The sequence below is a fragment of the Engystomops pustulosus genome, chromosome 1 (genome assembly GCF_040894005.1).
Source record: "Engystomops pustulosus chromosome 1, aEngPut4.maternal, whole genome shotgun sequence".
In the NCBI taxonomy this organism is placed as follows: Eukaryota; Metazoa; Chordata; class Amphibia; order Anura; family Leptodactylidae; genus Engystomops; species Engystomops pustulosus.
Genome location: NC_092411.1, coordinates 262626558 through 262654024, shown reverse-complemented (window position 1 = coordinate 262654024; position 27467 = coordinate 262626558). Strand labels below are relative to the sequence as shown.

At 42.1% G+C, this 27467-nt stretch overlaps 1 protein-coding gene across 5 annotated transcripts in view; it reads right to left on the bottom strand.

Moving 5' to 3' along the window:
• KCNIP4 (potassium voltage-gated channel interacting protein 4) overlaps window positions 1–27467 on the bottom strand; it is a 384363-nt gene that overhangs the window by 153193 nt on the left and 203703 nt on the right. The gene's annotated exons all lie outside the window — the stretch shown is intronic.

The window sequence follows — 27467 nt, the reverse complement described above, 5'->3', positions numbered from 1 at the left end:
ACCGCCGCATTTTTTAAAAAAAAGTGTTGCGGGACTCGCGCTTACCTTCACTCGGTCCAGCTTGGTGAAGATCAGTGCATTCCGGGGAACTTCAGCGCAGCAGCGCCACCTGGTGGATGTCGGAGGAACTGCCTTAATAAATCCTGGCCGGACCCGAATCCAGCGCAGAACGCGCTGCTCGATCGCGAATGGACCGGGTAAGTAAATCTGCCCCATAGGGTTGAATGGCATTGGAGAAACATTCCTTCTTTCTTCCAGAAACAGCGCCACCCTTCTCTATGGTCTATGTCTGGTGTTGCGTTTCAGCGATATTCACTTGCAGTGACCATAAGCTGCGGTGGTAGCTTGACCCATCCCACACCCTCCTTACAGAATGCCATTTGTTTCATGACTTTGCACTGGCAAGAAGCAAGCAGAGCAACTCGCCTCAGATGGCAGATTGGCAGAGTCCCTGATGAGTCCCTGAGGGCTGAAAAGAATCATGTGCATGGATCTTTAAAATGAACAGGCATAGTTTTTATCTACGTTACACTCTACTGTGGTGGTAATATACAGTATATTCATTCCTTAATATATATTAGATGGCATTTTCATTGTTGGTAGATATTTATCTGTGAGGTAAAATTTACTCCTGAAATTTCTCTTTTCCCCTTTTTAAGATCGGCTTAACTGTGAATGATTTAAAAGTTGCTTGGATTTCTTTCTTATGTTTTTTCCATTTTATGTTTTCCCAAAGACAGAAGGAATGGTAGATGCTCTCCCGTGTAAGTCTCTAAACCCATGTTGGTCTGCCATAACTTAAAGCGCACCTGTCACCAGGAATGTCATTTGTAGCTGGTGACAGGATCCAATAGCCTTTGCTATGCTGATTTTAAAAATACCTTTGTCAGTATTCTGAATCAGTTCAGTAGTTTATATAAGTTTATTTCACATTACCTGGCTCCCTACCAGCAGCTTGTTGTGAGTCCCAGGGGAGGGGCAGCTGCAGCCTGTATGTGCCTGTGTCTTCTCATGCATTCTTCCTCTACTCCACACCATCCCCCTCCCCTGCCTGCTCATTGCAATTAGGGAGGGAGCTGGGTGAGTGTGGAGGAGAGGAGACTCACACACAGGCTGCAGCTGCCCATCCCTGGGGACTCACCACATGCTGCTGGCAGGGAGCCAGGTAATGTGAAATAAACTACTGAAATGATTCAGAATGCCGGAAAAGACATTTTTAAAGTCAGAATAAAATATGCTATTGGATGACATACTAAAAATGCTATTCCTGATGACTGGGGTCTATGGCTGAAGGACCAGCCAGCTTTCTCCCTGCAGGAATTAAACCTTTTAAACCCGATCACTTACACAACACTCTCAATAGTGGCCTCACGTCACATTGCTAGGTCCTCCTGGCACGCTAGGTCCTCCTGGCACGCTAGGTCCACACCTGCATTGTTCCATTGTTTGTCTTAAAGTGTAGCATTTAAGGTTAGCAGGGTTACTGCTGCCATGATGTCACTGTGGGAGGAATAACTACCTTCTCTTCCAAGTTGGTATTCTGTAGAAATCAATATAGCTTGCAGCCATAGACATAACCGCGTTATAGGAAAGGCAAAATACTGGATTTTTAACAAGCAAACATAGCAGTTTTATTGTCCATTCTGAGCTATAGACCCTGCACAAAACAAGCTTTAATGAAACTTTTAAAATACAGTATAAACTTATCCAAACTTTCCTGAACAAAGTTTTCAATTTCTTTTTGTAATTTATTAACTCTGCTTTTCATCCCCCCCCCCCGCCTTTAGCTAATAATCGCTTTTCTCTTGCCCACCTTCCTTTGGCCACGTTGTACAAAAACATTGTAGGAGTTTCACTGTGAGGACTTGGTGCACTCTGCCTTGTTAAATATTTGATAGTGGGTGTTTGACATTTTTAGATTGTTAATTTGTGTTTTTTCATTGCTGTTGCCAGTTTATCTGATAGGATCTAACGCTGCTTTGTGTGGCCGATAAATTATTGCAAGATCTATGCCTATTAAATTAGGAGCTGCATTACAATTGTCAACTGAGAGGACAGAAAAAATAACTTCCCTCATTATACTGAAAAAGAGTAAAAAAAATCCAGGCTTAGCGTCAGTACACACTCGTCATGAATTTTCTGTGGTACAGGATTCTGTATTACGTTACAAAAGTCCCTAATCAGTAGCAATGTACAAGCGAATGGTAGATATACTCATTCCCCTAGTTTCGCCAGTTGTATTTGGAGATCCAGTGAGGAAGATACAACGGATAAGCTACAGGATAAAAGGCGTAGATTATGCACCTTTTTGAAGTGTGCACTGAATTTGTTAATCGTCAGTAAGACACATTTATCTTCTATTCCAGATGTGCTAAATTCAGCAAAGAACATTTATCTTTTGGAATTGTCTAAAATTTGCGACAGATGAAACCATACTTAAAAAAAACTTAAAAAATGGCTTAAAGGGAACCAGGAGCCCCATTTTTAGCACTCCCCCAGGCCCCACAGAGCATAGTGCATACACTGCCAAAGTGTTTTTGTATAAAAAATAGGTTTTACAGAAAAAAAAGATATGTTATATTGTACCTTACATTAGCATCTGCTGTGTGACTAGGCACTCGTCCATTGGGAGGGGCTGGAAAGGAGCAGTCCCCCCCACCCCCACCCTTGGGAAACATGTGACCTTTTCAAATATATGAAAACTCCCCTCACTTGGGATTGGCTGTAGAGGAGCAGGGGGCGTCGCTAAGCCCAGTGATGGGTGTTTTCATATATTTGAAAAGGTCACATGGAGAAGCTGTTCCCCAAGGGTGGGGGGGAACTGCTCCTTTCCAGCCCCTCCCAATAGGCAACTGCCTAGTCACACAGCAGATGCTAATGAAAGGTACAATATAACATATCTTTTTTTCTGTAAAACCAATTTTTAATACAAAAACACTAAGGCAGTGTATGTACTATGCTCTGTGGGGACTGGGGGAGTGCTAAAAATGGGTCTCCTGGTGACAGGTTCCCTTTAAAGTGCTCTGAGACAGAAAAAAGACGGCAATAAAAGTCTAAACATAAAGAGATAAGACGAATGACTTCCAATTGCAGTGGTCCCAGACCTTTTTTTTGCCCAGGGACTGGCTGTAAACATAAATTTTCTCCAGGGACCAGTGAGTGGGGGGATGCGGTCTGGTGTCCCAGTTTCTCAGCCAAAAATGTATGTGTGCATGCCCCACCATAACATTCTATATGCCTAGCTTATGTTGTCCCATTTCCTGATAAAGCCCCCCCCACCTATATTGTCCCCTTTCCCGCAGCATGCCCCCCTCCCGTGTCCCCTTTCCTTGAGATGCCCCCACCCTCTCCTTCCAATATCCACTCCCCAGCCTAACTCTAAAAAAAATTCAATACTCACCTTCCCCGTTCCCCTGCGACAGTCATCTCTTCCGTCACTTCTCTTCTGCATTAGTGCATGGCTCTATTGTCAGAAGACACAATGTGATAACATTCTCACGCGCACTGCCAACAGAGCAGCACATTAACGTGAAAATGAAGTAAACAAAGAGTAGATTACTGCAGGGGAACATGGAAGGTGAGAATTGGGGAATAGGGTAGTGGTTGGGGAACACTGCTTTGAAGGGAACCTGTCATCAGTAATTGGCCTAATACACCACTACCAGTATGTTGTCAAACAGCGTAATACCTTTTAATTTGTGTTTCTTTCATGGCCCAGTGTCATGGCATCATCCAGAAAATCAACTTTAAAGTTGGTTGTATAAAGTCAATGAGGTGGAAAGTTTAACCCTGAAATTAAAGTGGGGGATTCTGAGTGCCTCCTCCTGGCAGCCCATGTGCATTTAAACAGTCTTTACCCATTTTGGTGCTAGCACTAGTCACAGCTGTTAAATGCTGGGGAAGTTGTGAGCTGAACACAAAGCCGAACTTCTTGTTCGAGTGCGCTCAACACTACTCTTCTAGGCTGTAAGTGCTATGCTCTAGTCTTTGGCTGTAATGTCCTTTAACCCTTTTACAACCAGCCAATTTAAATATATTTTAGCCAGTGGTGAAGTAGTATATGGACAGTACTCATGGACCAACCCTATCCATACACGGCGGGTGTCTGCTGTGTTACACAGCTGACACCTCCCAGTAACTGCCTCAGTTGGTGCTGGCACCAATATACTGAAGTTGTGTTGTAGTATATATAATATTCCTTATATAAAAGGAATTATTATTATTATTTACCTGTCTCCCTGCCAGCAGACTGCATCGTTTTTTGCTTGCTAAACTTATAAAGGTGTTTTCCTCCTGTTGTAGTCGCTGTATACTGCTGCTTGACCTCAGCTTCTTAGCTGACTCTTATCCTGTTGTATCTGCCCTGACTTATTGGGGCACATTTACTTACCCATCCGCTGGAGTTCACAGGAAATGCATTGTCCGACGATCATGCACTCTAGCTCGATTCACTAAGATCGCCCGATATCTTGCATGTGTCGCTTCCCCGCTCAGGTCCGACAGAGTTCACCATCTTTTTAGTGGTGCATGTAAGTGCTTGAGCTTGCATCACAATTTGCAAGTTAAATCCTGCGCTCAGTCCGAATCAGTCAGATCGTCGGCCTGCCTCCTAAATTGTGTCGCATTGAGGCCAGCACAGATTTGCCAAAATCCACTGTTAAATACCTGTCAAAGCCATGTAATCCCAAAAGAGGGCAAACAGTCCTTGGCTTGTTCCCTTACCATGTTTCTGTCCAACCTATTTGGGGGTCACAAATTGGCATCTCTTGACCCTTCTGAACTGGCTGTGACTTACTGAAGATAACTACAGGAGGAAGAGACCAGGTGCTTTATCCCTGTTTTGGGGTTAAAGTGTGAATACCAGGAAATGCCCTTAAGTGACAGCTTAAGTCAAATCCATTCTGGAGCAGAAAATTTGTGTGTAAATGAGAAGCAAACAGCTTTGTACACAATGTAGTTGCTGGTTTTGGTTACTGCAGTTCACCTTCTATCCAAGTACAGTTTACAGCTACAATTGAAGTAATCAAAACCCCTTGAATCATCAAATATTCTTTAATAGGGTATTTGTCAATGATTTTATAAGCTCTACAAATATATATTATGTATCATACCCATTATTAATTAGCTTGTCCCTCTTAATAATTGTGAATCATCTGATCCCGTTTGGCGTTACATCCCAGCTGGACAGTCTTCTTTCACATTTCACTGGGGTTTTGCTTGCAGACAAAAAATAGAAACAAATGTTTTAAAATTTTTTTTTGGGCCCTGATTTACCCGCGGCCTTCAATGAGAACCAACAAACAAAAATATATTTGCTGTCACTTAATTTTGTTATTGTGAGTAATAAGCTTTATCCCTCTATCGAGTTAGAGACGTTGCGGGCCCCGGCTGAACGCGCTCTACAATAAAATGAAGGTAACATGAAACAAGACAGGACATTCGCCCTTGGCATGTTCCATGTGTAATGTTGTTATAGCATTACAACCATATGACTTATGGTTCCTATCGGTCTGCAGTGGGCTGTTATCACAGCGAGGGAGGGGGGGGGGTCTCCTTGCTATTTGTGTCGAGCTCTGATCTATCTTGAAGGAGCCATAGAAGTGGATGACTGATTATTGCAGGTTGTTGAAAGACATAAATTGACAAATGAATTTGCTCCCAACATTACAATATTTGATCTCATACACTTATTATAAAGTCAGTAACGAATAGTGGAATCATATGGTGCAGAGTTTTGCAGCTCAGGACAGAATGACACATTGTTAGCAATTACTTTTGTGCTCATTCTACGACTTGTCCACTAAATCCAACTATCCATGTCTGGATAACTGTGGCATAAGGATGTCTCTAAAATTGATAGCGACCCATGGCATTTTGAATGGGCCATTACTGCCTACAACTACAGTGTGAATAAAGTATGGCTGACCATACCACAAAATATCACACAACATATACTGTATGCATAGGAAAGAGGATGATCTGGCATAGCAGAGAGCAGATAATGATGATGATGATTGTAACCTTGTAACAGATGCCCCTGTAACTCATAGGGAGTCATTTAGCTTTATAGTTTTTTCCGTCTTTTTTATTTTAGGTCAATTTTTATTAAATTTTTTCATATTTGTAACTCTCCCTTTTTGGTTTTTCCCTTGTCAATAAGCTGCAGCATCATCACCACTCATCATGAACCCTTTATTATATAACTTGTATTCGTTGTAAGGAGGAGCCTGAGATGACGTGTCACCTCCTTCTGTACATCTTCTGTACAGAGATGGAGACTGTTTGTATCAGATCTGTAGTCTGCAAAAGTGATTTACTCGGTTGGTTTTGGACCATTTGCCCAACCCACCATTAACATGTTAGTTACCAAAATCTGGATTGGAGAAGACGACCAGTGTTGTAGAATAAGCAAAATCTAAGCAGTCTAAGCCATAAACAATAAAAGGTGATCTATATACAGGATTTAGACATCGTGGTTAGTTCTTTTCTGGTTGCGAGGCGTCTTTTTTGAGACTTTTTTTTTTTGGCTCAATGCAATTTTTGCGCCGTTTGGGGACTTTTTGAAATGTGCACTGAAGTCTGACGGACATTACTTTATTGTCAGTAAGACATATCTATCTTCTATTCAAGACATGCTAAATCTAAAAAACTCCAGACAAAACCATACTTAATGGGGTATTCCCCCAAAGACAAGTTTCTTATATGTACTCAGGATAACAAAATAACACTTTTTCTAATTCACTGTTATTAACAAAAATACAGCATGTCACAGAACCTGTCTCTATCAGTCCTGGTGTACACAATTTCAGTTTTCCCTAGACACGACCCAGTAACTTCTAACTCAGGGTCGCGTGGGCGCCATCTTGGATTTTTGTGTGAGATGGTGGAGATGAGATTTCTGTCTCTCTCTGCTCTGTGTCTGTAGCCACACCTCCGGAATGGAGCTCAGAGATACTCACTGATCACATCCTGCCAGGAGCAGAGAGAGAAGCTGCAAACTACAAGCTACAAGGAGATAAGTGATCCGGAGGAAGGGGGAGGTAGGCACATAACTATGAGATGTAGCAGAACTCACAGTGTAACAGGCTGTATGTAAAAGGCATCATGCATCTCATGTATTTCTCATGTATCTCTCTCTCTCTGTCAGTGTGTTAGTACAGATGAGAGTCTTTTCACACCTGTGCCCTGATAATGTAACCACATTGTCACCCCACAGAACTAGATGGATAATATAGTAATGTATCTGCTCAGAGAGGCCCCACCCACACACTGGGATGTTACACTGAGCAGCCTAGAGAGTGGTAGGAGCTTAAACAACAATAACACTGAGTAACATTGTATAGTGAGGGGTTAAAATGATTTTCATTGTGTTAACATCACTAGGGGATTCAGATGTGAGAATTTTCTTTTGTGGGAAAACCCCTTTAAGGAAAACTCAAAAAATGGAAAGAAATGACTTGAGACATTTGTATGACACATTTGAGACATTTGTAGCAAATGTTGCAAAGCGAGATCTGAAAAAAAAAACATTTAACACAAGGAAAAAAGTAGCAGATAGAAAAAGACATGAAAAACCAACCGAAACAAACATAGATAAATGACCGCCATAGTTTGCTAGCAGGGAGCCAGGTAACTTTTATATACCATTAATGTAAAACAGATTGTAGATTTGTATCAAAAAGGCTATGAGAACCCATCATCACACATTTTTGCCCAATGTCAGGTTCCTTTTGTCCTTTTGATACTATTTCCCAATCAGCCTTTAAAATTAACATTAATGGTTCGACTCACTATTAAGAGTTGATAACAGTATACCTGGCTCCCTTCCAGAAAACTGCATTGAGTCACAGGGGTGAAGCCCCTGTTTTCATCATCAAAATCTCCTCTTTGTTCTGCTAGATCTTCCTCAGTCCATCCTCCCTCCATTCTGCAGGCATGAGCTGAGATTTGCTTGGAGCAGGGGGTTAGCTAACAGCTGCTTGAGGGAGGGAAAGGGAGGATGGAGGAAAGAGAAGAACGAGCAGAGCAGAGAGCAGATAACGATGATGATTGACTTGTAACTGATTCCCCTGTGAATTGATGTAGTTTGCTGGCAGGGAGCCAGGAATGCTTTTATATACTTTTACTACTTTAAACCTTTGGGTGCTTTAGTATTTGTACTGACTGCTGCAGCTACAGGATAGCTATGCCGAAGTCTTGGAAATCTGTGGAAAACAAACAATGCACTATAGTAGGTCCAGCCAGGGCTACATCTAAGGATCGTGTTCTCTTCTACTTTGGCTATCATTTTCTTTATTTCTCCACTGCTTGGTCCTAACAATAAGTATCTGAATGAGGAGCACTGTGCTGTGCACCACACAAAGAGGACACGAAAATTATTATGGAAAGCCTCTAAATTGTTTAGGTTGCTGGAATGTTGGTTCTCTTTGGATGTATGTCTCCATTGATATACTAATATGTGGCCATTTTGCGTGGAATTATTCTTTGGATGGGTTAGCCAATCAATCTGCTAATAATTTAACAGCCAATTTTATTTAAGCAGCATTTAAACATTTGAGAATTCATGACACTTTTTCAAATGAGTAGTACAACCCCTTTAATTTCCTGTCCCTCCATTGCTCTATACACATGCATGGACTGCTAGACTTCTCATGAGTATGGCCCCTTTACCCCATGTTTAATGTAAAGCGTATGTGAGTATGAGGGGGGGGGGGTGTATTAGGTAATTTACCAATATACATCTATCAATAGTTCTTCTCCACTTTATTGATATGTAAAATGAAGTCTCCTGTATCTTTTACCTCATCAGCCAGACATTTCTGTCCATAAAATGGCCACAGATGGAGGGTCATGTGATCAAATCTGTCCGTGCACAATCACCCTGCCAGAACAAGGTCAAGGTCGTGGCAGGGCGATTGTGCATGGAAAGTTAGAGATCACATAACCCTCCATCTGCATTTTATGGACAGAAATGTCTGACTGATGAGGTAAAATACAGGAGGCTTCACTTTGCATATTAAGAAAGTGAAGCAGAACTTTTTATAGATGTATATTGGTAAGTTACCTAATATCCTGCCCCCACTCACTTACACACATTACAAAAAAACATGAGGCAAAGTGGCCAACTCCTTTAAGATGAAGACTTCTTTTAACTCTAAAGAAAGATCCTTTTCTTGTAGTTCAGTGATTTTGGACCAGTTTTTGATGCAAGTAGATAAGAATCAGCGTTGGTAGATGAAGAGGACAGCAGCCACAACACCAGCTGAATATTTTATGCAGGGTCAGGGAGGCTAATCTCATTCTGATCTGATAACTTTCACCAGTTTTCTTCTTTAAGGATTTTAAAAGTGTTTTTTAGTGCGGATTTAGATACTTCTGTGTGATAAGAAGTTCTTCTCCTGTGCTGTGTACTCCTCACCTAATAACATCTCCTAGTCATATGAAATATTATATTTTCCATATCATATTATGTCAGTGTTTAGTGAGCATATCTCAAGATAATTCTAGAACACTAGCCCATGTTTTTCTATGGGCTCATACACACAGCCCCATGTATGAGCCAAATGCTGCAAAACTCAGAGCAGGTCCTATTCTTAACCGTGTTTAGAAGTCAATCCAAAGAAGGAGGAGTTTTTAGGCACTTCTTAAAAATCCTTTGGGGACCACCAAAAAAAGGAAAAAAGATAAGTGTACTTACACAACTAGAGCTATTTTAGGTCTTCGTCTCCTACCGGGGAGATGTGTCTATTCAGAACATGGGATAGAATTCTACAAGAGGAAATTATGTCTCATGATCCAAGCAGGCCGCTGATTGGCTGAGGTGGGTCTCATGACAACCCCTTTAAACAGATCATGATCTGAAAGTTGATTAGCTGCTTTAAGACAAACTAATAGTGGTTTTTTTAGGGTAATTTCTGCTGACGGGTTCCCTTTAAGACAGGACACATCCATAAATGTAGTAGATTAGCCCTAACATATTCTGCAGCCATTTTTCCCCATTTAGAATAATACATGATATTGAAGTTCACATTGTAGGACATGCAGAGGACCTGACGCAGACTATAAGTATTATTTACCTCTTTATATGGTGTGTTATATATAATTTCCTTCCAGCAAGTCAAAAATAGCAGGAGTGAAACGTATAGAAGAAATCAATGACACGAGACAGGAGGTCATAGCCATTCGCCATGACCAGCTCTAATTAATGATGTGTAAACCGTAGGGTATTTGTTGTGCCATTGATAGAAATGCATTATTTATAGAGCTCCTGACCCATGCAGATGTTATTATTAGCCGGCTGATATCATGACTCGGCATGCGTCGTCTTGTATTATACTACAGCAATGGCCTCTACAGCCTGGAAAGAAGACCATGTTCACATTGAATGTTTCGTTACCTCATATTATTCCATTATTGACAATTGGACACACCTCTTTTGTCTAAACCACGCCCAACCCATTTTTCGAGATGTGGCCGACAGATAATTTGTATGTATCCCGTATAGTGATGAGCAGACCCATCAGTATTTGGGTACGGCAGGTTTGATTGAACCTGGAACAAAAAGAATCTGAACATCTGTGATCCGTGCTTCCACCGATCGCAGTTATTGACCCTTTAAATGGGTCCGTTAACCCTAAGGTAACCCGAGTAATTGGTACTGGCCCTGATGGTGGGTGTTACATGCCACTGGCAAAGCTACCATTTTGGTGCTAGTCGTGACCCCCATGGATCCCCATATGGATCACATATAAATGACCAATAAATCTAGGATCATTTTGGCAGCCTCTAATAAATTTGAACACTTTTTAGGTCCTTCAGAGGTCTCACCTCTTTCGGGACACTTCAGTTGACAAGTATGTGTAATGCTGGTCCTAGAGGACCATTGCCTGTAGTAAGTCACTTTTACACAGGGCATTCAAAGGGACGGATCAGCCCTGCAAGAATATGTTCCCATCCTTTACAATTGTCTCCCTTGGGTCTCATGCTCTACAAAAACTTATCATATAGCGCCCCTTATGTTATCTTTACAACCTATAGTAAATGTAAGATATGTTATTTGTAACCTGGGTCATTCATATTCAGCCACATAATCTGGGGCCCCTTTACTCCCTGGGCCCCTGAACCAGTGTTAAGATTTCCCAATAATTTGACTTCTGAACTAGTTTTATTTGTCAGTTATTTCTTCATTATTTGTGACATTTTGACATCCTTCGGTATAAAAGGGTTACATTTCTTCTGTAAACAGAGGTTTGTCACAGTGATACTCACATCACTGATTGGACAGTATCAGAAGATGTAGAATACACCTCACTGGTAACACCCAATAGTCAGTTTATTCATAGACAAGTTTGGGGCGAGAACACATCATCTTAAAATGTGTATAGAATTTATGGGCAAGATGCTGCAAGTTTATATAAAACCCATAAAATCGTTAGATAATAGATGGATAGATAAATATAAGATAGATAGGCCCAGAGATTGATCGATACACAGATGATATATAGATAGCTTGTTCTATAGATAGATGCAAGACGCAGCATACCTTCGCTTTGTTCGCCTATAATTAGAGATACATCACTGCTGCTCTCTACTGGCTAACAATGAGACTTAATTCTCTGCAGCGCAGTTATAAGAACACAAGAATAAGCGACGGAATCTCCAGAGACATTTTCACACAGTTTTATTACAGGTTTTTGCCTTTCAAAATTTTAGCAAATTCACCAAAATGTAAAGGCACATAAAGTATTGAATGAATACAATGTAAGGTCCCGTGCACATGGAGCAGCAGAATTCCAAATTCTGTAGTGGGAAACAGTACATTTGGGATTATTCTGATGCACATAGTGGGGGATTTATCATGTCTTGTATGCCTGAAAACAGGCGTACAAGTGGTGATTTAGTCACGGATTTAGTGCAGAGCCGGGGATTGCGACTTCTCTGCACTTTACACCGGTTGGGTGAGGAGGGGGCGATGCTGGGCCATGCAGTTGGCTACCGCAGGGTGTTGTTGCACTGCGTCTGTGCACTACCTATAGGCTGTGCCCTTTCAGGCTTAGTCTGACCTGGCATACAGTAGAAGTGCCCCACCAGCATAGCACATTGTAGCTGCCAGTCCTAGTCCTGATTTATCAGGAGGTCTTAGATCTGGTGAATGCCTGATGAAGGGGCAATGTCATACACTAGTAACTAGCGTTAGCATATTGTGAATGTGCCCAGTAGTGTACAATATTTCTTCACATGACTATACAGGCCACGGCTTGTCAAGTTTCTGCTCAAACACCCTGCACAACATTTAACAAAGGAAGAAGATGCTATTGTGACTGCTGTGTCAAAAAGGGCATTGTTCTTGTGTGATAACAAAAAAAAAAGAACGCAGAGCTTTTTGCACCAACTAATAAGAGGCAAAGTTAGTTTAGAAAGTCTTAAACTGCAACTGAATTACCATTCAGCATCAGAAACAGTGATAAATTTGCCCCAGAGTCTGTGTCCTGACCTAAACTAGAGCAAAGTAAATAATCAAATGCTCTACATGTATAAATCAAAGGTTTTTTTTGTTGTTGTTGTTGTTGAAGTTTGCGCCTGCTTTTTTGGGCTTGTTTTATTTACTTTTGCATGTGTTGCTATGTATGAAGTGTTTTTTTTCCTAATTTTCAAAAAGTTGCAATTTTATGCACTGCCCATGCAATCCTAGCGCACACCAGTGCTTTTGCTGTAAAAAAATGCGACAAAAATGCAGGTTAAAGTTGATGGAACAGCCTTAATTTCAGCAAAACATTTGTTTGACAAGGATGAGTAAGTGCACAAACTGGGAAAAGTAGTGCACCACCGATTTGGAGTTTAGGTGGTAAATAGGTGCAAAAATTCCATTTAGCACAAAATAGTTAAAAAAAACATAGAAAAAAAATGACTGATGTTTGTTACTTGGCGGTTAAGGATTAGATTTTTTTACGTGTCTTCTATATAAATGAACCACATACAGCTTTACAGTTGAAGCCTACAGCAGAGCATGGATACACAGACAACCTAAGGATGAATGAAGCAGTCCCAGATTTGAGGTTTGCCCCGCTGTCGGAGATGGTCGGAGGTATCTGTGTCTTCATGGAGCTCCCTGCTCCACCATTCTGCCCTACTGTGCGGCTGTGATGTCGTCACTTTGATGATGTCATGTAGGATCGGCGCCAGCACTGGGCACACTTGGGCAACAGTCAGGGCCCAGAACTGCTGGGGGGGTGGGGGCCCACATAATACTTCCATGGAATCCATAGGGGTGAGTAATAACTACAAGGATGATAAAGAAACTTCTGTCAAAATCTAATGGTACAAATAGGGGCACATTTACTTACCCGGTCCATTCGTGATCCAGCGGCGGGTTTTCCAACCACGATTCGGGTCTTCCGGCGAATCACTAGGGTAGTAAGCCCGACGTCCACCAGGTGTCGCTGCTGCGCTGAAGTCCGTCGGAGTTCACCAAGATAGGCTTGGTGCAGGTAAGTGGGTGTCGAGCAACACATTTTTTTAAAAAATACGGCGGTCTTTCCGAATCCCTCGGGTTTTCCGACGGCAACCCCCCCTGTATTCCGTCGCGTACATGTCAGCGGGGCAATTCCGCACAAATCGGAAAAATTCAGGTAACCCGACGAAAATGTGCGATTCGGGCCCTTAGTAAATGACCCCCATAGGGTTAATTGTGTGGCTGTAATATTTGAGTTTTGTGCAGTTGGGTTAATGGTAACAGGTATTTTTTTCAAAATAAGTTTGAAAGGAATATCATCATGTGTTTCTACACCTGCTCAGTATCAATGTTTGTGGGCGGAGTATAAATGTCCTGACTAAAGATAAATGACCCCCAAACTGTTAAGTCAGTTGATCCAAATATGAAACCATATTGAAAAATGGGATTTGAAATAAAACCTTTTAATTTTTACTATATATTTTTTCATATGTGAAGTTCATTTATAAAACTAAAGTAATTGAAATGAACTCTTTTGATGTTCTGCCAATTATGAGGTCTTAGAACTCCTTCTAATGCTCCTTCAGCTCTAATGAAAAATTTTAGGTTTGTAAATCAAGAGCCCCTAAATATTCAAGCTGTAAGAGAGGGGATGCCTGGCATATGAGCTGGACATGGTTCTTAGAGTAGATATCTTGAGTTTTCTTTTTCTGCCATGTTAAAGGGGTATTCTCCTCTGGGCATTCATATTCAATTTAATAAATCTGCCATATATAACATTTTTTCAATTAGATGTTATTAGAAAAAATACCTGTATTAAGATAGTTAATCATAAATGTAGTCATTTGGTCCCTTAGAAACAAGACTGTATCCTTGGATACGACCACCTCTGCTGGAGGAAATGCACAAAGAAACAAAAAGTTTTTGTACATGAAATGTCCAGGAGTTACTGCAGGTCCCACAGTCGTCCTGTGGTAATGATCGCTGAATCCAGGAGGTCAGACAGAACTCAATAGCGCATGTCCACCAATGTCATAGTGAGGGGTGGTCGTATCCAAGGAAGTTATCTTGTTGCTAAGGGACAACATAGCTGCATTTATGAGAAATTATCTTCACACAGGAGCATTTTTTAACATCCAATTGAAGAAATGTTTACATATGGCAAATAAATTAAATTAAATGTGATGGGAATACCCCTTTAAGTATTGGTAGTGTCTTGGGCAGAAGAATATCAGACAACACCTCAAGTGTCAGGTACATGATAATATAGGCCATAAAAAATATCAAATGGACTCCTATTATGACCCTGAGTTTCCAGCTCCACAGACATTTAGTTTGGCCACTTGTACATACCCCGGAGGTCTGTTATCTTTATTCTAGAAAGCTGCGCCTGTCTTTTATTTTAATTTTTTTGTGGGGGGAAAGGGATCATTTATCTGATACTCCAGCAAGCAATGGGTGCTGTGCCTCTATTCTAAACCAGAAATATATGCAGTGGCCTCTGAATGAATAAATAGAAGCAAAACCAAACCTGTCGTGTTCAGATCCGTGCCAAACATTGCGGGTTCAGTAACCTCAAACCCAGAATTTAGTCAGAAATTCAGTTTGGCTTCTCCCCATTTAACACCAGAACACAATCACGAGTGTTAACTTTAAATGCAATTGCGTGCTGGCTAAATAGCAGGTGTGGCAGAAAGCCGCCATTTTCCAGGAGGTCAGATATTACCCCGAACCCAAAAGTCACTGGGTCCACTCCTCACTAATAATTAGAATTACAGAAAAAATAGGAAAGAAATTGGAAACATCATTAGCAATATCACAGGCAATAATCCAGGCAATATAGAGGAGATTTAACGGAAGTGTCTGAGAGCAGAACTGTTCTATTTGCCCATGGTAACCAATCAGAGCTCAGCTTTCATTTTTGCAGGGTTTTTTTTACATTAAAGCTGAGCTCTGATTTGTTTCCATGGACAGCTAGAGCAGTTTTACCTTGGACAATTATGATAAACCTCGCCCAAAATTTTATGTTTCTATACTGAAAATAAATAGGGTAAACAATAGACAAAGTGACAGTCAGAGACAAATACTGAGTCAGTCAGAGACATACAAAGCAAACCAGAGTCACAGATAGTCAGTAATGGAGACAGAGATAGAGCCAGTCGTTGGCAGAGACACTCAGAGACAGAAATGTACAGAGACATTCAGAAACAGAGGCAATCAGAGACAGTTAGTGGCACTTAAAGACAGAAATGGTCAGAGACAGAGACTTTCAGAGACAGTTGAGACAGAGACAGTCAGATCCAATCAGGGACAGGGACAGTCAGAGACCATTAGAGACAGAGTCAATCGGAAACAGAGACAATCAGGGACAGAGACAGTCAGAGATAGTCAGAAAACACTGAAGTCTGCCAGTCAGAGATAGACAGAGACAGTCAGAGACAGAGATAGTCAGAGACAGTCAGAGAATACCAGTGTCAGACAGTCAGAGACAGACAGAGACAAAATCGGTTAGACAGTCAGAGAAAAAAGGAGAGACAGTTGGAGAAAGAGACAGAGATAGAGACACTCAGGGACAGAAACGGCGAGAGACAGTCAGAGATAGAGACAGTCGGAGACAAACAGACAATCAGAGATACTTAGAGACAGAAACTGTCAGAAGCATAAAATGGAGTTAGAAAACCAAGAAACCCCATTTTATGCTTGTGACACTGGAACAGCCTTTGCATAAATCGAATACCGGCAAGCTGTTGGGCAGCTTTTGGAGTATCTCTACGATTGATTTAAGCTATTTAATGTGAGCACGATTCTTAGAGGGGTACTGTCCATACCCTCCCTCTCTATACATATACCTCGGATATTTTAATTTCAATTTAATTTATTTTTTCCCATTTTATCCTACGATAATACCCCAGGTGCCGTCCTCTTGTTTTGCCTCTCCTTTTTTTTGTTTTCTTTATAGAAACTGTCAGAGACAGAGACAATCAGAGATACTTAGAGACAGAAACTGTCAGAGACATAGACGGTCGGAAACAGAGACAGTCTGAGACAAAAAGAATCAGAGACAGTCAGGGACAAATAGACACAGAGACAGTCAGAGACACTCACATATGATAAATGCCCCCCATTGCCTGAATTGTCTTTTGTACCTCTAGTCTTCTCCCTGCATCCATTTTTTTATTACTGTTTGAACATTGTATTGATTAAAGATTGGAACTTTCCATTGTGTTATTTTGCTATTGCCGTTTCCTCTTTTCATTTTTTTTTAGTAATTCTAATTTGTCAGTACATGGCTGCCATATTGAAAGACGCCATGTTAGATCAAAGGGTACATTTTTCAAAGGGAAAGGTGGTCATGTAACATATCAAAAAATAGTCTCAGAAATTTATTGTCACATTTAGATCTGCGATATCTCTTATGGTACCAAAGTCATTAACATAGAAATTCTCCATAGATTGAATAATACACGGGGCAGGGCCTGAAAGGAGGAGCAGGACTCAATTCTTTAATAGAAGCTAGAGTCATGCTCCACCCTTCAAGCTCTGCAAAAGGTCTAATTCAACGAACAGGACCATGGACGACACGTCAACAGCTGTCATCACAGGAAGTGGCGTAACTTGAAGCTGATGGGCCCCAGTGCAGAGTCTGTGACAGGCCCCCGACTATAATATATGGGTACAAGTCCTCTCATATGGCGAAATGGCCCCCTCAGCTTTTTGGGCCGGGTTGTGACCACAACCTCTGCTCCCATTCAAGTTGCTCCCCCGAGCACAGGGAATTTTCCTGGTTCTTTGTTGATAACTTTTGATATTTGTTGATATGTATATTTAGCCATAAAGTATATACATGGAAAACAATTGCCAAACTAACACTTGACTTAAGAGTTTAATTTTTGTGTACACAGCGATCACTATATAATCCATAACCACTGATCATATCATGCACAGAAGGGCGTTTTGTCACAGTGCCAATGCACCGTGTAAACGGATTACGACATTAAATGGCACCAATTAAAACCAGGTGTGCATTGATATTGTACACAAAAGCCTGCCATGCTTAATAAGCCGCGGTTCATTATGTTCATTCAATCAGTCTACAAAAGCTCATTGCTGCCGTAATAGAAATCCTCTTAGCTACACTATATGGTGATAAATTACGATGAATAGCACCTCTGAAGTCTAGACATTGTATGTTATTCTGTGGAGGCCACCAGACAGGGGCCAAAACTTATCAAATTGGGTCTAAGTGGGGTATAAGTACTAAGACTTCTACTGGGAAGAATAACACTGAACACATCCATTGCCTTTGTGTGTGAACTTGTAGCTCTTCTGCCTCTACAGGTCATTGATTAGTAGGTATCTTTGCACTAATGATGTATAATAGATATAGTGGATGAGTTGGTCCTTGAACAACTGCCCCAGAAGCTCAGACCAACCTAGTCCATCCCATATTAGAGATCTAACAGATAGCCAGGTCATATTTTTGGACTATAAAACCTTGCTAAAAAGTCCCTTTGTCTTATGGTCCAAAATCAGAGATCTAGCATTGCCACTGTTAAGTGCCACTGAGTGGCTCATTGGTTAGTACTACAGCCTTGCAGCGCCAAGGTCCTGGGTTCAAATCCCATCCAGGTCAACATCTGCAAAGAGTTTGTATGTTCTCTCCGTGTTTGGGTGGGTTTCCTCCAGGTCCTCCGGTCTCCTCCCACACACCAAAACATACTGGTAGGTTGATTAGATCGTAAGCCCTATGGGGACAGGCACTGAATTGGCGAGCTCTGTGCAGCGCTGCAGAATATGTGTGTTTTATATAAATAAAGGCATTATTAACTAATTAAACAGCCCTCTGACTACAACTTTGGTTGCAAATGCTAGACTTTGTTACTCACAGCTGTCTGCACACTCACACATGTCTCTACAGTATAAATGCTCCATGCCAGGCAACTTAACAATAAAATCCTACTAGTGCTGCAAGAACTCACTGGACTCTGAGCAGTCAAGACAGAACTCTATTGGGGTTGTATGTCCCACTGATGGGTCATTCACATGGGGTACACCATCCATGAGGTGAGTTGAGCATCTTGCCTCAGGTAGCACCACCTGCAGTAAGGTTGGGGGCAGCATCACAGGTGCAATCATTTACTATAAAGTAAGACCTGACACCTAAAAATAGTGTCTCTTCACACCTCTAGTCAGCATGGGTGTGAGAGACTGCATGTAGAACCAACTTATGAAAAAAAACAAAAAAAAATATTACTTCTGGAGGGGGTGCTATTATTTAGGCAGCAGAGAGTTTAGATTCATCCCTGGTCATTCATGAAGATTGTGAGTCGTCTCCTGGCTGAAAACCAATCGCTTACATAAGCTAACCGTTTTTCGCATAAAACCCTTCCCCTTTTAATCCTATGAAATCAAGTTAAAATTGGAGAGGATCCGATAGTTATTGCTCCAATGTTCAGATGAAGGCTGGTATGGAAGTAGGGATTGACGAAAACCTGCCATGACACTAAACAGCGTACCGCATTTCATTGGCGACGTACTACCGTTCAATTTGGAGGTTTTCCAACTATCCAATGGCTCAATAGTTTGGGCGGTAGTCCGGGGTCCAGGCATTCTAGGGGGCCCATGGCCAACCAAACCACACACCAAATTTCATACTTGCTCTGTGCTCCTTCACCCATGAAATCCTCGTACATCTGTATCTGCTCTTAAAACACATGTCCACAAGAGCGTCCTAAATTCCCATATTGAAAGTAGGCAAAAGGGACTAGTCCTCCATTCCTCAAGAAGCTTGATTATAGTACCATATGTTGGACGTGAATTCAAGACTTTCAGTCTTAATCCGTCCCTGCAAAGGATAACGTTTAGAAGTGTATATATCTAGCCAAGGGGGTGGTGGCCTTTTATTTTGATACAACAGAAGGACCCACCTATATAAAACAATAAATGGTCACCTCGGCCTCGGCTACTCTTAGCAAATTCACATATAAACTTCTGGGGACCAGGAGATTACATTTTCACAAAAAGTTACACAATCAGAGGAACAGCCACAAATGGAGTCGCGTCATACAGCATTTAGTACTTGCAGAGAAGGATCTCATTAGCATCGCACCAGAACTTTGCAGAAGAGTCCATTTCCTTTCTTTTCGGGCCTGGATGCACATCACTGAGGAAATAGTCTCTCCCTTAAGGCAGAGCGAGGTTGTAATTGAATTGCCGGCTGTTTATCTCCACCTATCAGTAAAGTGAGTGCATTACAGTAATGTCATATACACATCTGAGGAGCTTCCCGGAATAATGTACAGTATATCTATATGCACTAAAAACAGATGGAGCAATAATAATCTAATTCAATTATGTAGTAATGTGTATCTGCCTTCCACATGAAATGTATAACCCCCAAGATAAGTCACTTTCTGGTTATGGCGAGAAATTTATTGAATATTATAGGGGAAAATGTAAAATACAGCGGGGCCAAGTAAAGGTGATCATGAAGATGTAAATTTATGTAAATCATTACCATGAATTGATATGAATAGTTATAGAGAGAAGTATATTTGTATTGGTGGAGAATGCAGAGCACTGTGTATTGTCATGTGTTCTGCGTGTAACTCAAGCATCGGTCCTAGGTCTGCAAGGTAATAGATTCTCTTCTGTAACTTATGATTAAATACAATATACTTTCCTAAATCTGTATCCATATTATGCAAAATTTTATGTATATTACTTTTATTATAATAAACATTCTTTTCCGGTCTTCTCCACTTAAAGAGACTTCTTTGAAAACATAAGTATCTTCTTACCTGTTTGCAGGGGCGTAATTACATGGGTAGCATCCATAACAGATACTATGGGGCCCACAGTGTCAGGGGGCCCCGGTATCTGGGGTAAAAACGGGTGTGAATATGCTCTTGTGATGTGTATGTATATGTATGTCTGTTTATATGATACATGGGTGTATATGGTACTGTATGTATGTGTGTAAAAGCTGTATGTATGTATGTATTGTGTGTATATACTGCATGTATATTTTTCAAAGGGTAAGTGGGGTCCCATTCAGGAGTTCGCTTTGGGGCCCTGCCTCTCCTAGTAACGCCACTGCGGTTTGGGTTTCCACCCATTGGTTGTCTTGTGAATTATAGCTTTTCCAGGGTTTTTCTGGCATGTATTAGGGCACTAAGTGTGCCAGTGTATTAAGGTGCCCCCGGAACCTGGCGTATCTATCAGGAGGCTCCTGGAGCTTCCTTGCTTTGTGCAAGAGGGGGTCTGACCCGCATACAAATGCGCTTGAGGCTGACCGCGTGTAGGCTATGGGTAGTGTGCAGGCACCTGACCTGATACTCATTTTTCCAACTCTATCACACTTTTTTTTGGTGGCTCAATTTGGGAATCCCAACCCTTTTCTGGCACAATTTTTAGTGCTCAATTTATTAAGCCCTGGCTCCACAAACTAACAGCCTAGGCAAAATTACTGCACAGTTCTCGACAGTGCTCCACAATAATGGACTCTGGGACACAAGGAATGTCCCCCATTAAAATAAAAAATGAAGGCAGATTTATCATTAGGGAGGCACCTTACTTTTTTGGGGTTGTAGGAGCTCTGTAGATGTCTTTTGTACACAAGATTAATTATAGTCTAGATATTTGCTGCATCTGTTTCAAATCTTTGTTGGCAATATAATCTGTTGAAAGGACTTGTAGATGATCATAGTGGTCCTCATAGATGCAAGCTGGTAGATTCTATCCTACATAGGATACTGGGTTCCAAACAAACAGAAGCTCTCACTATGGTGGAGCTAGGTCCTCTATATACTATGGGACACATGTGTTAGAAGCCACTGTGCCTGCGGCATGGACATGTCTCTATGCTCAGGTGTGGAGTAGTATTAGCCTGTAGTTGACCGAGGCTACTCCACACCCGAGCCTTTCTTCACGTCCATGCCGCAGGCATAGTGGCTTCTAACGCATGTGCCCCATAGTATATAGAGGACTTAGCTCCACCATAGTGAGAGCTTCTGTTTGTTTGGACCACAGCACATGAACAAGGTTTGTTAGAAAGACACATTCCACATCTTATAGTTGTTCAGTAAAACTATGGATAGACCCATCCTAATCTTCCTTAGTACAAGCAGCACATTTCCATCACTGTACATACTACAGGTAAATAAAGTCATCAAAAACATAAACTTTGGATAAAATGTGATTTTTGTTTAATTTAAAACTACTGGGATGATACAAAGACTGTAAGCTGGATCTTGATCATTTGGTGCATGAGCTCGTATAAAACCCATAAACCCACGGACACGGTTGTCTAAACATGGCAGAGGAGAAGAAGAACATAATGATTTTGGCAAAAAATCGCTGAAAACAAGACACATTGATGAGTTCCAAACAAGGACATAATTTACATTTTAACTTGCCAGAATTCTAAAGCTAAATGAAATGAATATTGTTTCAGAAATTAGATTTTCTTCTAAATGGAAGATAAATGCAAATGTAAATGAAAGCCTAACAAAGTTGTGTTTATTTGAATAATATGTATTATGAAGGACCGTTTACCACATCCACCAACTGTTTGATATTTTAATAGGATATTCTCAGAAAGATTTTTTTTTATCCACAACTTTTCCCAAAACAATCAGAGCCATTAGTCCCCGCCCCCCCCCCCCCCAATTTACTCATTTACTCATGGTCTGCGGAGCACATTTTTGTCGGGTTTCCTGCCGATTTCCATTTTGCACCGAATTGCCCAGGGATTGTGTCGCACGCATTCGGATTTTGGTTGCGCATCGGCCCGGGCTTGCACGCAACCAAAATCGGGGGGGGGGGGGGGGTGTTGGAGGCGTCGGACAACCCGACAGATTCGGACAAACCGCGGAATTTAAGATTTCGAATTGTGTTGCAAGACACGCACTTACAAGCACTGTGAAGAAGCAGGTGAACTCTGTGGGACCTCGGCGCAGAAGCAATGGATGCAGGAACTCGGGCTCACGACCATAGTGAATCGGACAACGCATCACAGCATCGCGACAGGACCGGGTAAGTAAATCTGCCCCATATGTTAATTGGACTCTTTACTGTCACATGGATGGTCCTGGGCTGAAGCAGGCAATCTGTTACCACCCTTAATCATTAAAATGTGTTGAAGCTCATACTGCCATAGTCAGATGATTGTAGAGTATGGAAGACAATTGTTTCTCAGCACCCTTCTCTCCATAGTAGGTCAATAAGACTTAGGAGCAACCACACTTCATCTCCAGTATACCTACCCCACCCTCACTTCAATCACCCAAATCTTCAGATCAAGGGAACTTAGTGTTTTTGGGTGATTTAAAAAACCACAATGTGGCACATTTACTAAGGGCTCTAGGTCAGTTTTCTTGTGGACTTTTCATGTTCTTTTAGGTACAAACCCCTTGCACAGGTATTTAAGAATTGTCAGCACCACATATGTGGCGCACGCAACTGTTTTGTGGCGCATCATGTGACACAAATTAGGGGGTGTTCCAGTGCTCAGTCGGACCATGCATTTATCAGGCAAAGTCCGAGAGAATTTTGTCACATGCCCTATGTTAAAGGTGCACCAAAAAAAGTTAATGAACTCTGTCGGGGCAGTTCAGGGAGCACCAGATTCGTAAAGAACGGGCATCAGAAATTATGAATCTGGCACACCCTGCACTATACACTTGTAGTGACTGTTTTCTTTCAGCCTGTTACCACACACATGTAAGAATAGAACCCAAATAGTCTATAGAGTTCTAAAAATAATTCCATTACAAGGGAAATGAGGCCTTGTTCCTCAGCATGATCAGGAGATCTTGGAAGCTCTATCCAACCCCCTAGGGCCATTTACAGAATGGCCTGGCGCCAGAAAAAGTAGCTGCTCCCTTGGAGCCCTGACTGGATCTTGGGGAGTGGGTCCTCCAGCTCCTAAAATCCATGGCAGACACTCCTTTGGAACTATAACATTAGATTTCCAGCACCGGGATGATCCACCCCCCGCCCTCAAGGCCAAGTCAAGGCTCCATAGGGTTAGACTTTTTGAGAACTCCACGGTCTTGGCATAAATTCTACAGTGACTGGGATGAAGCTCCAAACAATCTCAAACTCTCAAAAAGGGCTCAAAGAGGTCGGTCAGGGCTTCCATACCCTCCAGAACTTCACAGGATATGTGTTTTTGTGCTAAGTCAAAGCTTTCATACAATTTCCTCTGTTTCTCCTACTTGGCTAATCTCTAGCATTTTTTCTAGTTCTGTTTATTTCCTTTGGGCGTTCACCGATTTCTAATAATAACTTTTCTTTTAGCCCCTTGACCAAAGAAACTGAAAGATATTCAAGGGGCTATCCAAGTGTCCAGGTTACTATGGGTCCCAGCAGTCAAACGGCAACTATCCCCTATCATGTGTCATTGGAAGGCCATGTCTATGTATTTGGTAGGACAACCCAGGACTAGGAGAACACGAAAATTATCCATGAAGTTCCCATTGGATATATTTTGAGAAGTTGAATTTTCACAAGTTGGTAAATAATTAATTTCTACAAATTTTTAGTCGTCATGGTGAAGTGCTAACAAGAATTTTCATGTATGACCCCAGAGGAAGATGATCCGTTTAGTGTTCCTTATGAGATCCGCTACGCCGTGACATATCATACAGTAGTGTTTGTCTCACTTGTGTTTCTCAGCTGCTGCTACTAATGAAGAAACATTTGCATGTTAATTCCTCTCTGCACCTTCTGTCTGTTGATTCCCCTGCCAAAATATTATGTAAAATTATATATCAAAATAGAAGAGAAGCGATGCCATATTTGACAATCTATGAAATGTGCATGACGGCGCTCCTATATATAGCATGATAATGACAACCAATGTGCACATGAAGCCGCGGTGTTTTCAGGACTTTGATAAATGAACATCTGTTTGATGAATTTTAGGAAAGATGTAAAATTTGAGTGAACCTTCTCACCTCTCCTGGATGCAAGAGTGAGCGGCGCGCCGTCTGATCACAGACCTGAATCCATCTTCTCCGGTTAATGATTTCTAATATACAAAAATTGCTGGCTCCAAGGTCATGTACAGCTGTCACCTGAAGGTCTGGGTGTGGATGATGGATTGCTACTTGACTGCTCGGAATATAAATATGGTATTTGCATAACACAGAGCTAAAAATAATCTTCATTTTCGTATCCAGCCAAGGCATCTGAGTTTTGCAGCAAAAATAATTAAAATGTTAATTAAACATTGAAACATTAACTCCTTGTGTAAGGATGCTTCTATAGCACGGCATTATAGGGCGCCTTACGCAACCGGTGGCTTTGCTGCAGTTTTGGAACCAGGGGGCAGCAAATAACTAAAAATGCATATTTCAGTATATTGTTTAGCAGTGGTTTTCAAAATTGAGCCTCCATTTGCACAGAATTCCATTTTTGAGGTGTTTTTGTGCAAATCTTGTAGACCCTCAATTAAAGGACATCTACCACTAGGAGGAAGGATTGTAAATAGAGATGAGCGAACACTAAAATGCTCGGGTACTCGTTATTCGAGACGAACTTTTCCCGATGCTCGAGTGCTCGTCTCGAATAACGAACCCCATTGAAGTCAATGGGAGACTCGAGCATTTTTCAAGGGGACCAAGGCTCTGCACAGGGAAGCTTGGCCAAACACCTGGGAACCTCAGAAAAGGATGGAAACACCACGGAAATGGACAGGAAACAGCAGGGGCAGCATGCATGGATGCCTCTGAGGCTGCATAATCGCACCATTATGCCAAAATTATGGGCAACAGCATGGCCATGACAGAGTGACAGAATGAAGCTAGATAGCATCTAAAACATCCAATAATTGACCCTGACACTATAGGGGACGGCATGCAGAGGCAGCGGCAGCAGGCTAGAGAGTGTCATGGCGACATACCCTAAATGGACTCAGGCTTCAAACCAATGGGTGGCAGAGAGGAACCAAAGGAGGTGAGCAAGAAGCGCTCAAATAATATCGGTACATGATAAAAGTTTGCCAGTATATTTTGTGGATTACACAGCAGGGTGGCGACAAAGTTAACATGGAAGCCATGAAAACAACCCAAAATTCTGCCTGACACAGCTCGTTTGATAAGGGGACGATGTATGGAGGCAGTGAACTAGTAGTAGATTAAAGGTGCTGCAGTTAAAACTATGTTAGTTGGATCTTGGCATGGAGCTGGCGCTCCGCTGCCAGGCGAGCTTTCGCCAATCCAAGCCCCTGTCTATAGGCTACTCCCCAAACAGCACTTCTAAGAACCTTTTGTATAAGATCAAGTGTAGTAGCGTTCTTATAAGTTTAGGATATGCCGGGTGAGGGGAATGTAAACAGATGCGCAAGAAGCGCTGAAATAATATCCCTAAATGGTAAAAGTTTGCAAGTATATTTTGGGGATTACACAGCAGGGTGGCGACAAAGTTAACAACTTTGATGTGGAATGCCCTGTAATAGCTCTTGGGCGGTGTGCCTTTTATCGCCTAGGCTCAGCAGTTTCAGCACCGCCTGCTGTCGCTTAGCGACGGCACTGCTGCTGTGCCTAGAGCTACCGACTGATGGCGCCATGCCCACGGATGGTAATTCGGAGGAGGAGGAGGTGGAGGAGGGGTGGGAGGAGGTATAGTAGGCCTTTGAGACCTGGACCGAGGTAGGCCCCGCAATTCTCTGCGTCGGCAGTATATGACCAGCCCCAGGGTCAGACTCGGTCCCAGCCTGCACCAAGTTAAGTGTAGTAGCGTTCTTATAAGTTTGGGATATGGCGGGTGAGGGGAATGTAAACAGATGCGCAAGAAGCGCATGATGCGCATGGAGCTGGCGTTCCGCTGCCAGGCGAGCTTTCGCCAATCCAAGCCCCTGTCTCTAGGCTACTCCCCAAACAGCACTTCTAAGAACCTTTTGTATAAGATCAAGTGTAGTAGCGTTCTTATAAGTTTAGGATATGCCGGGTGAGGGGAATGTAAACAGATGCGCAAGAAGCGCTGAAATAATATCCCTAAATGGTAAAAGTTTGCAAGTATATTTTGTGGATAACACAGCAGGGTGGCGACAAAGTTAACAACTTTGATGTGGAATCCATGAAAACAACCCAAATTTCTGCCTGACACACCTCGTTTGATAAAGGGACGATGTATGGAGGCAGCTATATGGACGACTTTTGGAGGTAGCAATGGAGACAACGTGTGGAGGCTGCTATGGAGACAATTTAATTTGGATAGTGCCTGTATGTGGCAGTCCCAAACATTTTTCAAACCAGAGGAGCAGGTAGGTGGCCCTCCAGTAAAATGGGATAGATTGAGTGCCTGTATGTGGCAGTCCCAAAAATGTTTCAAACCAGAGGAGCAGGTAGGTGGCCCTCCAGTAAAATGGAATAGATTGAGTGCCTGTATGTGGCAGTCCCAAAAATTGTTCAAACCAGAGGAGCAGGTAGGTGGCCCTGCAGTAAAATGGAATAGATTGAGTGCCTGTATGTGGCAGTCCCAAAAATTGTTCAAACCAGAGGAGCAGGTAGGTGGCCCTGCAGTAAAATGGAATAGATTGAGTGCCTGTATGTGGCAGTCCCAAAAATGTTTCAAACCAGAGGAGCAGGTAGGTGGCCCTGCAGTAAAATGGAATAGATTGAGTGCCTGTATGTGGCAGTCCCAAAAATTGTTCAAACCAGAGGAGCAGGTAGGTGGCCCTGCAGTAAAATGGAATAGATTGAGTGCCTGTATGTGGCAGTCCCAAAAATGTTTCAAACCAGAGGAGCAGGTAGGTGGCCCTCCAGTAAAATGGAATAGATTGAGTGCCTGTATGTGGCAGTCCCAAAAATTGTTCAAACCAGAGGAGCAGGTAGGTGGCCCTGCAGTAAAATGGAATAGATTGAGTGCCTGTATGTGGCAGTCCCAAAAATTGTTCAAACCAGAGGAGCAGGTAGGTGGCCCTGCAGTAAAATGGAATAGATTGAGTGCCTGTATGTGGCAGTCCCAAAAATGTTTCAAACCAGAGGAGCAGGTAGGTGGCCCTGCAGTA